Below are 11,707 nucleotides of genomic sequence, written 5' to 3' on the forward strand. Positions count from 1 at the left end.
GCATACTTTCACTAATATAATTTTGTTAAAATAAATAAATCTAATAAATCATGTTGAGTTAAGGCATTCTAACTTTTCAACTGACATATTTTCTATGACCTGTTCACTCTCATATTCACATCCAGGGGTGACTTCCTAATCTCTGTTTTCTGGCGTCACCTCTCACTCTCACTTCACTCTTCAATTCAGAGTTTCCTCAAGCTTTTTCTATGTTGTGATCCTGCCCAAAGGAATTACCCTTTTTCCCTTGCATTTTTCTTATAGGAAGAAAAACATTTTTCTTTATTATGAGTGTTTTTCCCAGTGATTTATTTATGTATGTGGATTTAATTACTCACCCAGTTTAGAATGTTTTTGTTTTGTCTTATTTTTGTTATTGTTGTTGTTTGGTTTTTTGATGTTGTTTTTGTTTTGTTCTGATAATGTGGGGCCACAATTGCTGAAGAACACAGTAAATACTAAAGATCATCATACAATATAAGAAGGAACAGAAAGGAAACTAAAACCTTGTCTTTAAACCCAAAATATGTGACTCTAAGATCTTTATGCCTCTGGGCCTCAGTTTCTCAGAAAGCAGAATGGGGGGAATTCTCAAGAAGGAGTGGTTTAAACCTCAAATCTTGGGTTGAAATGAATTATGTGCTTAATTATAGGAATTTATGCATATGTTAAAAATATATATACATGTAGTTTATCACTGGTATTGCAGGATGGAATTGCTGTCACTACATTCTATATGAGTGAAAAAGATTGAATGTCTAATAATTATTTATTTATGTCATGAATGTCTTCTTTGCATTGTTAGTTCCCATTTGCAGTGACCCAGAACTGCCTCTCTAGTGTCTTCTACTTGAATAAGGTCACACACTTTGTAATTATTTTCTTCCATGTTATTTTATCTTTAAAATATTAATGTCGCGATCACTGCAAGTTGTACTTGAGTACAAGGGTCTGGCAATCTAATTCATACAAAGGTGAGAGGTTCACATTATGTATTCCTTTTCAGCAGACTTTGAGAAAGTATTATACATTCGGTGGGGATATATTTTTTGACATGGAGTCTTTTTTCCAGCACCCCTCATACCATATCACAGAGGCATCTGTTCAGTTTACACACACCCATAGGCCAACTCAGGCTACTCAGGAGGGTGAGGATTGCACGCGTGTTGGAGATGTGTGTCAGGCACCATGAAGGCAGCCTGACAGGGAGGTCTGTGGCTAGCTGTTCCACATACATCTGGAATGTCCTGTGAAATATCTAGAAGCATATAAATCTGCTTGGATTCCCAAGGAATGAACTAGATAACTTAGTAGGTATTTTTGTCTGTCTTTATTTCCTGAGATCTTTTCTACCAAAAAAATTTTCATTTTTGGGTCTCACATGTTGGAACAATTATCCAAGAATATTTCATCCCTGAGAAAAATATAACCCTTGGGGTGCTGCCAAAGTCAGTGAGATCTATGGCAGCTTGCCTTCTTGCATACAGACCTTGCACATTAACACTTTAAGGCTCTAGCAGAAAGCAGGGCTTCCTTTTTTTTCCTGCTACTTAACTTGTGAATGAGGGACACTGATGAGGGCCTCGAGGAAGGCTTTTCAGAGCACCTGAAGACATTTCTATTATAAAGTATGTGCTAAATGAGACCATTCTATTTTTAAGGTTGTCAGTTGCGTGCTAAAAACACCATTAAAAAAAACATAACTGATACCCTGAATAAAATATTTGAAAGCTACTTTTCAAAGACAAGAATATTTTGACATAGAACCCTGGTTGATCACTTTCCTATTTCCTCTACTTCCTGGACACTAAAAATAACGAAGTACTGTGTCCCTGCCTCTGCTGCCATCAGAATTTCAGAATTCCAGTCAATGGAATGTAATCCGGAATAATAGAACATACTTCTGGGCTTCGTCTGGAAAACCTCCCCTGCCTAATACTCTTCATGATCTGCAAATCTTCCAGCAGCTGGAATGTAGTCAACCCCCCAGTGTGACATTGGTAGCCATGTAGTGAAGATGGCAGAAATGTATTCGTCAATTCAAGTCCTATTCAACTAGGGTGCCTCTCATCCAACTGTCACAAAGAGGAAGAAACAACTCTTCACTAAGATACCAAAAACAGAGTCATCTATCCATTACGATGGCTAGCTTGACCTTAAGGAATATATTTAACATTAGAGCAGCTTTTGAAGGCATTGCATACATTGAACAGTTTTCTATTAGCATGACTTGCTCCTTTGCTATATTAAAATCATGTCTAATGGAAAACTACACTATTAGATTGTGAGGTTTCCCCTCTTTCTCACCTGGCACATGATATTTTTTATTTCCTGCTCCTGCCCAAGCTTGTTGAAGTCCCAGATATGCTTCCTTGCCTTCTTCACACACCCCCCCGCCTTATTTTTCCTCTGAAGCTTTTCTCACTTGTCTTATTAGGCACATTTGTTATTCTGTAATCCAACTAGTATTGATAATGTTCCCACTGTGTGTCAGGAATCTGCCAGGATTTGGTTGAGATTGATAAATGTGACAGGCTTAGCTCTGCTCTTCTTTAGTGCATAGCATTTGGGAGATAGATATTAAACATTAAAATGAACATATAAATTTATTGTAAATAAATGTATGAGGCCTTCTACAAAGGAAATCAATCACAGAGACAATAATGATGGGGTGGTATAAAGAATTATCATAGAAGGTTGAGGGGGCAGCCATTCATTTATGAGATAAGAGCAACAACAACAAAATACTACATACGAGTTTTAGGAGAGGAATTTTGCAGCAGCTGTGTGATGAATTGAGGTAGGAAGTTTATTTGGAGGTTGGAAGAAATAGAGGACCAATGTGGCTGCAGCTCTGTGGAAGATGAGAAGATTGTACAGAAATGATGAAATCAAAAGTGTAGATGTAGTATTGAGGGAGTCAAATGTCATGAGAAGGAGCTATGATTTTAATGGGATGTGCCACGAAAACATTGCCAAATTCTAAGCAGGAACATGGAAGTTGTTCAATTATCAGTTTATTTTAGCTTTTATTAGAAAAATGGATGGCCCAAAGTTTGGGATTGGGAAGTTGATACTCTGAAAAGAAGCTTTTATATCTGTTCAGAAAAACATGATGTTCATTTGGACTTAAGAGGAGGTAGTGATTCAAAGATAGGAATACATTTGTAGCACAATTTCAGATGCGTGAGTGACATAGAAATTGAGATGCTGAACAGTTACATCCAGGAGCCTGAAGCTAAGAGAAGGGCTCTGTACTTTAAATATTAATGTAAGACTTATGCTAGTCTAACACACGTTAGCCATGGAAAAAAGTAAAAGACCCAAGGCCTTTATTTAGGTTCACAGTGTGCTTCTTGAATCAATAAATTCTTTTATAAGGATCAATAAAATCTTATGGCAAAAACAGAACACTAGAATGCCACTCAAACATGGTTATAAAGTAGACAATTTACTCAACAACACACAGCAGTGGAAATATATTTCCAGGTGTTTCTCAGGCAAAGTGATGGGCCATGCCAGGCCAGTGTTTCTCTTTCAGACGCTATTTATCATTAAGGATGAAAAACTCTTGGAAAAAGTTCACCTAGTCTGTAAACTTTCATGCTGCTAGATTGCCTGGCTTCTCAACCTGCCTCTCAGGAGTGCACTTAATAAGATGAGAGGTTCGCACAAACCTATGTAATTATTTGAAGAATAATTTTACGATAACTTTTTGTTTAACTTGAAATCACTGCTCCTCGTGGACCGGCTGCTTGGTGACTATAATTTTCAGTTTTGAGGTCCTAATTGAAATTACAAACATAAACACACAAACATACGTGATCCACAAGTGTACAAGATCAAGGCATTTTGAGAAAATCCACATATCCATGCAACCAGCCATGCTCCGTATAATTAATCCATGCTAGGCTTAATCAGATTCCTGACTTTTGTCCTCCAGCTTTTCCTAGATGGGATTGGTCATGTGACCCGCCAGATTCCCAGAAGCAGCGCTTCCGGCCGCTTGAAGTTCAGTTGAGTAGACTGTTAAACACCAGCTTCCAGAGTGCCCAGGCCTTACCGTGTGTACACCTCTTAGTATTTAGTCTTCCAGTATCTGCAACATGAGTGAGCACTCTTCATCCATTCCTGGTACTTAATCATTTTCTGCTCTGCATCAATCGGAGAGATAGAATCCTAGGTTCAAGAGTCATCATGATTCTTTTGCATCCTTTCCTCCTCTCCCTTTAGATGATTAAAGAACCATAGGCTTAATACCGTACCTCTGTGCTTTTTATTCCCCAACAGCGGCTGTAGCACTATCATAGGGGTCTCCTGACAAGAGATTCATGGATCTAACACGGCAAGTCGCCTAATTTTAATACATGTAGAATTCTCCTCTGTGAGAAGATATGAGGTTCATTTTGTCCCCTAACCCACAATTCTTGGTGACTTAAGTAAGTCATCTCAATATCTGGGGACACTAATATCAAAATACTGTCACCTAAGCGCTGCAGTGCATGCCTGTGGTCCTACAACCTGGGACGCAGATGCGTTGCTGTGAATTTGAGGTCAGACCGGGGTGTATAGCAGGACCCTGTCTCAAAACCAAAGGTAAACGCTTTCCTCCAAAGTGACTGTTTTACACAATCTCATGCTCAGCTTCCTCTCTGCTCTTTTTCTATGGTAGTCATAATTAAAGTGTGAAAGGATTAGCTATAAAAGACAACAGGGGTCACCAGGGAGGTTCTCGTTGGACACTGACAACCACCACCTTGAACTGAGATTTATGAGCCCCACTCCCTACAGAAGTTAACTCGGCCTCATCCCTAGTCAAGAGTGATTTGAGGAGACTCCCTGCTGGGTAATGTTTCACTGTAGTGTACTTTTAGGTGTTGGCTTTAATGATGGTGGATGGGTCTGCATCACCGTGAGGGCATGCTGAGACAGACACCCAGTGAAGGAGTTGGCCTGGCTATAATGTGAATCAAGCTCTCTTTCCTTCTTCAGGCAATTAGAGAGCAGGGATGCATGCTTTGAGCCAGTGTTCACACAGGCGATTCTTCTGCTATTAGCGGAGCAGATTGACTCCATTTTGATCATCCTGCCCTCGTCTGCTTGGCAAGCGCAGTGTGATGTCCATATGCTCTATTGTTCCCGTCAGCAGGGCGCTAACGGTTCTTTTTGCTGCTGCTCTCACTTCAGTGGGGGATGTTTTTTTAGCCCCCTTTTCAATGTTGCCAACACATACATATATATTTTTAAAACATAGCACTTATTCTGGAGCTGCAGAAGGTGTGAGAGCTGTGTCCTCTAGCCATGCTCCTGCATTTACATTCAGACTCTGCTTCCTGCCTTTAAATGCAGTGTAGATTGGTTTTCCAAAGAGGTACAGATCACCAGCAAGTGGCAGTAGCCTGGCTTAAAGACAGGCTGCACTTACACTTCAGAGGCGGCGACTGCTTGGAACTGGGAAAGGGTTGCAGCCAAGCGGAATTTATTAGCGGGATCTATAGAATGTGTTAGAAGAGCCGGTGCGAGCCGGCAGGCACACAGGTTGGCCCACCATCACACGAAGTCAAGCAGGCCAACTGCTCAGGACATTTAGACTGGCATCCTTGTTCAGCATTTCTTTATTTCTTGCAATAGAAGAACACAAATGGAACAAATTCTCAATCCTGGGGAGTTGGCCTTCTTGTGTGCCCCTCCTCCCTTCCTTGTAGCTTCCGTCCATGTTCTGGGCCCCCATGCTTTTTTCCCCCCAGATGGTGTTAAGGAATCAATTGCTTCTTTAGTGTTTCCAGCTGATTCTCTTCTCACCAGTACCTGAATTTCCTGTGGTACTCTTTTTTTTTTTTTTTTTTTTTTTTTTTTTTTTGACTCAGAGGAGACTTTTCTCAGTTCTTCACAGGAGGAGGATCTGAAACTTCAATGAGAGGGCTGTGGAATTTGGCTTCCTTACAAAAACTAATCAATGAAAAGTGTGGGCTCCACCACACCTGATCCCGAGAAATCCCCACAGGAAGAGGAAAAGACCATTTATCCTTCTTGGCGGCAGGAGCACTCAAAATGTGTGTCAGCATGTTGATTTAGTTCTTTTCAGATGATGTTTGAGTGATGAAGTTAGCCTGATGAGAGTCACCCAGGGACAGAATGGTATGGCAGGGGTTGGCTTTTGCAAACATAGCTACATGTGGTCAGGTGGTAGCTCCATCTTGCCCGGCTTTTGTAGTCATCTGGATTCATCCTCAGTCGCCCTCTCACTGACTGGGATAGAGACCCAGAGAGTAGCTGAGACACTTGGAGGTAGATGAGAGAACAACTTGGCCTTAGGTGACAAGTCTTCCCCAGGGATGATATTTATATTTTCTTATTATTTTAATTTCTGTCACGAAGAAAATCTTCCAATTTTGACAATTTCAGGACAAATAGACTTATAACTCATTTTCACACAGGTATTTTGCCCATCGATCACACTTCTTGACACTTAGTAGTCAGAATTCTCTCTTCTAATATCTTAGCTTAGAGAGGGGGGCAGGATAAGCTCTACTCTCTATGTGCTTCCAGGGGACACAGGAGGAAGTACTCTGCCTCTCCTGCCCTCCAATCTTCAACATTAGGATCAAATGAGGTAATGTTTAAAACACCTGGGAGTCAATCTGAATGAGTGCTTAAGCAATTGAACTGTCTTCTCCCTATTTTAAATTTCATCCACATTCAATCTTATTTTTCAATATGGAACTCTCAAAAGTAACAAACTTTCTCATTTCTGCAATAAGGAAATCGTCATTATCTTCACTTATTTTGAAGCTGCTGCTGCTATTGTTGATAGAGCACTTAATTGTGATGAGATTTTTTTCTCCCCCTTTCATAATTTGTTGGGATTTGTCTTTGGGTAGAGAAGCTCGTGGCAGCAGGTTAAACACAGACCTAGTGATATCTTGGTTCTCCTCAGTAGATGGATCTCTGTGCATGAATATTCAGGGCAATAGAGAAGAGTCCATTAAAAACAAAGTGGAACTCTACCTGTTTATAGATTACTTCTCTGTGTAATTACACTATGTTTCAGCAACTAATAGGGACAAAACTTCTTTAACAAAAACAACTGACTTTCCATAACATGAATTAAAGGAAAATTAAGGTCAATTCCGTTTCAAATAACTGTCTCAAAAGGAAAAAAAATCTCTTCATTAATCAAAAGCATCCTGATCTTCTTCTCCCTATTAATCCAGGTATATAGAAGCTCCCAACACTTGTAACCAATCTCTGTCTGCTCTAATGGATATTGGGAACCTTTATTGATTTGGGTAAATTTGCTTCTTCTAAGGTCAATAATGATAAATGAGTCATGTTCTGCATGAAGTGACTTGGTACTTCGAATTAAATGATTGTAATTATCTGTAGTTATTCTGTAACTGCTGCTGTTACGGCTGCTGACAGAACATCCATGTAATTGAAATGGGAATCTTTTTCTATGCTGTTTAATTTGGGCAAATGTTATCTGCATGTGGAGAGGTGGTGGCTGTGGTTTAAGAGGCAGATGCAGCAGTGGCAGACACCTTCCCTTGGGTCTCTGTCCTCACCCTTTCCACCACCACCTTTCACACTGTGTTGATGTTGGTCGTAATCGGTCAGTCAATTGTGGTACTTGGGTAACTGAAGGAGGAACAGAGCTACGTTGGCAACACTTAGGCCTTTTTTTGCTGTATTAAATCAGGCTCAAAAATGTTAATCACCCAGAGTGTTTGCTTGACCCTATTAGAGTATCTGTGTATAAGTGAGGGTTCACCCTGTGGTGTTAGGCAGTCACCAGTCCTTAGGAAACCATGTCTGCCCATAGGCTCTTTCTGGGCTTCCATCTGCACTACATCTTGAACAGTTATCTCCATACAAAGCCTGGGGCTCTCTCTCCACAGTTAGCACTTCCAAGAAGAAGGCAACTGCACAGGAGATATGAAATATGAGCTTGACGCCAGCACACATGCCCTTGACGACAAGCAGAACTTCAGCATCAGGTAAGATCCCTCTAGAACAGTGGTTCTCGACCTTCCTTATGCTGCAACTCTCTTCATGTTGTGGTGACTGCCATCCATAAAATTATTTAGGTTGCTACCTCATAACTGTAATTTTGTTACTGCTATAGATGATAATATAAATATCTGTCTGTGTTTTCCAATGATCATGGGAGACCCCTGTGAAAGGGTTGTGTAACCCCTCAAAGGATTATTACCCACAGGTTGATAACCACTCATTTAAAGGCTACCCTGTGTAGTGTTTAAGGGAGGTAGAGCTATTCTACTCTCTCTCAGTGATTAACATATACTTTCTAGGCCCATGTGATATAGCTCATATCTCACATGGAGTCAGGGGAGCTATGAAGGTGGTCCAACACAAAGTCCATAAATGTATTTAAACATAGATTTTTCTATTAAGAGTTTTCTTTCTTTGTTACTCAGTTGTGTGGTTCTTGAGAAGGAGCTTTGGGATGAAGTTGTTTCACTATACCAAATGCTTGAATATACACGGGAGAACCAACAGACTTGCGTCAATATGTGTAGGGTAAATCATCTTGAAAAGAACTCCAGAAGCCAGGACAGTCAGTTGGAGAGAATATTTTAAAATATCCTGGTGTTATACTCTACCACACCAAAAGTAAGTGGACAAAATAACTTTTAATATCTCTATGTGCTCTAACTTTGAATGCAAATGCATCTTCACCTCTTCATGGTGGACCACATTGAACAATAACTAGTGAAGGTGACTATTGGTTTGTTCCTCAGAAAATAAACTATAGCTGCACTCAACCTGGAAGTAACTCCACAGAAAGGAAATGAAAGAGTATGAAGAGCTCGCTGGGTAAGTAAATAAGACATGCGAGGAGACACGAGGCAAAGGATCACTGTTTGGAGTAGACTTCTGAACTGAGCAGATGTACGTTGTACTTGCAGACAATAGAAGACGGTAGCGCCTTGACCTCAAATGATGAAAAAAGAAGAAGAAACAAGTAAATGGACAGGAAGTTTAGAAGCCATGGAAGAGTCAGAAACTCTGCTGCCAAAATTTTGTGAAGAATTTGATTCAAGTTGCAAAACAGACAACAGAGGAACAGGTCCCTAAGGTCATCTCTGCTCATTATATTGACTTTGAGACTTGCCCTGCTTTGGGGAAAGGGTAACTGTGGGGAGAAACAGACAGACCACTTAGGACAGGATCTCCTCTCCTTTAAGGGTTTAAATAGTGAAGAAGAAAAGCAAGAGGTTAGGACTGCCAGACAAGAGATTCTCTAATCCCCTGCCACATTCGACATCACTCCTCATACCTTTCCTAACCTCTTTAAATCAGGGATCTCCGTTTAAGAGTCACTGCCATTTGTTTTTATGGTTCTCGGGGTTTTTTTCATCTGTTTCTTATTTCCCACATTAGTCTGAGGCTCCACAAACTGGGGATTTTTATCTCTCCAAGATTAGGAATGGGTCATGTTGCTCATTATCTCCAGCCTACATGTGCTGATGAAATAAAATAAAAGACTATAAAAGATTTGAAGCCATCCTTTAGGCCTCTGGCTTCCTCTGCTGAGTAAGGAACCAGTAAACAAAGAGCTCCACTGACCCTATTATACAGGTATGTGCAGTACGGAAGCCGGCTGGTGTCTGCTCGCTCAGCCCCAGTAGAGATACAGTGGGACCATAGAGGCAGTGAAATGGGAACGGACACTGAGGAGGAAAACAGCACCTCAAGACAGGGCCACTGCTCCCCTCCTCCACCTCTCACCAAGTAAACTGTTGAGCTCCCGGACACCCTTAAAGCCAGCAAAGCTGATGAACTCATAGCAGGTGTTCACACTTGCCGCCTTCTAATTTCGGTTTAAATTCCCACCGTCCCCAGAGAAGGCATTTGTAGAGAAATTGGGGGAAATGAGAGCACTGGGATATAAATTCTGGAATCAGAGGTTGGGCTATAGGCCAAAACCCTTAGTAGGATTAGCTCCACCCTGAAATAGGAGTACATCAAGAAGAGACTTAGTCCACTATGGTTTACAGATAAGCCATGTGGAGGGTTCAGGTCAAAAAGTGAGCCTGGTAAGAAAGAAGAGAATAAGCACTAATGGAGTGTTTTTCCGTTTTCTACACATGAACTCTCAATTGCAGCCTTGCTCCTACATCTGTTTGCCAGATAATATGCACAGCTGCATTGGGTCATTGTTTGTCTACAAACAGAATATTACATACTAAATGTTGTGCGTTTTGGGTGAATTAAAAGGAATTCTGTTAGAGAGAGGAGGAGGCAAATGCAGTTATCCTTGAGTTCCAGCTTGCCTTTATTAGAAGTTTTCTTTGAGTGCCTATTCCTCACTGCAGACTATGAAATTTACTTGAGGAAAAACAACAGTGGGATGGGCATTAGGGAAGCCAACGCACTCACTTGCCAGACTGTATGCTCTTCATTAGTTTTTATTGCAACCCAATACTAGAGTCATTGTGTCCTTTGCATGCACCAAAGTCTGCAAGCATGGCAAAGCAGCTTGAAGACTGGGGAGAATGGGGATCTCTGTGGCCATGGTAGAGATCAGTGTAGGGCAAGGAACTGGAGCTGAACAGAAACAACTGTTCACTGTCTCCGTGACTTATTGCTATTCACTTAGACAGCAGGGACTTGGCTTGTTTGCTGTTACTTAATTTTTTTTTGTTTCAACAACCATGGGAGCATCTTACCCATTCATTTTCTTATTCCTGCTTTCCACAACCTAAGCTTCTGATCCTAAAAAGGCATCTCAACTGAAAGTTCTATTGGTTAACTAAAAGGATATAGTGTCAAACTCCCTTCTAAATATGTGTGCGTACATGCACAGATAAACCCTCCGACTTAACCAGGGACGCTTCTCTTTCCAGTGATCATTGGTAACGGTAGCAATTTGTGACTGTACAAGGTGCTGAGAACAAGACAAATGACTGCTAGCTCTAAATATGACAGTCATGTAATCCCCTCTAAGGCTCACGGAATATTGCAGAAGAAGGGGCAGAATGATTGTAAAATCCCAAGGTAGAGAGTAGGGCTGCAATGTGCCAATTTTTGGGCTGGACACAGACAATGAAGAGTCAAACACATTAACTGTAGATGCTGGCTTTCAAAAGAATTGGCCTGTCAACAGTGAGGCATAGAGTGGGGGAATTCAGGACAGGTCAACCCTCAACTGGTGGACTATTTTTCTATTGATACATTTAGGGAAGAAGATCCATTTTCTTCAGCTGCGTGTTCACTGGTGACTCCAACCAGTCTTCAGTTGATAGTTTCAATGCAATGGTGACACAGGTGGCCCTAATAAAAGCAAATGTTTCAAAAATCAAATCAAAAGTCATGACTCTGGGAAAGAAAATGGAAGGGACATTGAATGTGGATCAGCATTTGATAAGGATCACAGGGAATTTGTCATAAGAATAGGTTACATACATGTATGATATTGCAAAGGAACAAAATTAGCCAATAACCAAAAAATTTAATCACCAACAGGAAAAGAAATGTTAACTTCTAGAGGCTTCCAGACATGATTTATATTTCAATCAGCTCTCTCTCTCTCTCTCTCCCTCTCTCTCTCTCTCTCTCTCTCTCTCTCTCTCTCTCTCTCTCTCTCTCTCTCTCCTTCTGTATGTGTTTATGTCTGTGTGTCTGTATGTCTGTGTGTGTGTTTGTGTGGATGTCTATGACATGTACATTTGAGAAGCCAAAG

This window comes from Rattus rattus, chromosome 5, assembly GCF_011064425.1.
Source record: "Rattus rattus isolate New Zealand chromosome 5, Rrattus_CSIRO_v1, whole genome shotgun sequence".
In the NCBI taxonomy this organism is placed as follows: domain Eukaryota; kingdom Metazoa; phylum Chordata; class Mammalia; order Rodentia; family Muridae; genus Rattus; species Rattus rattus.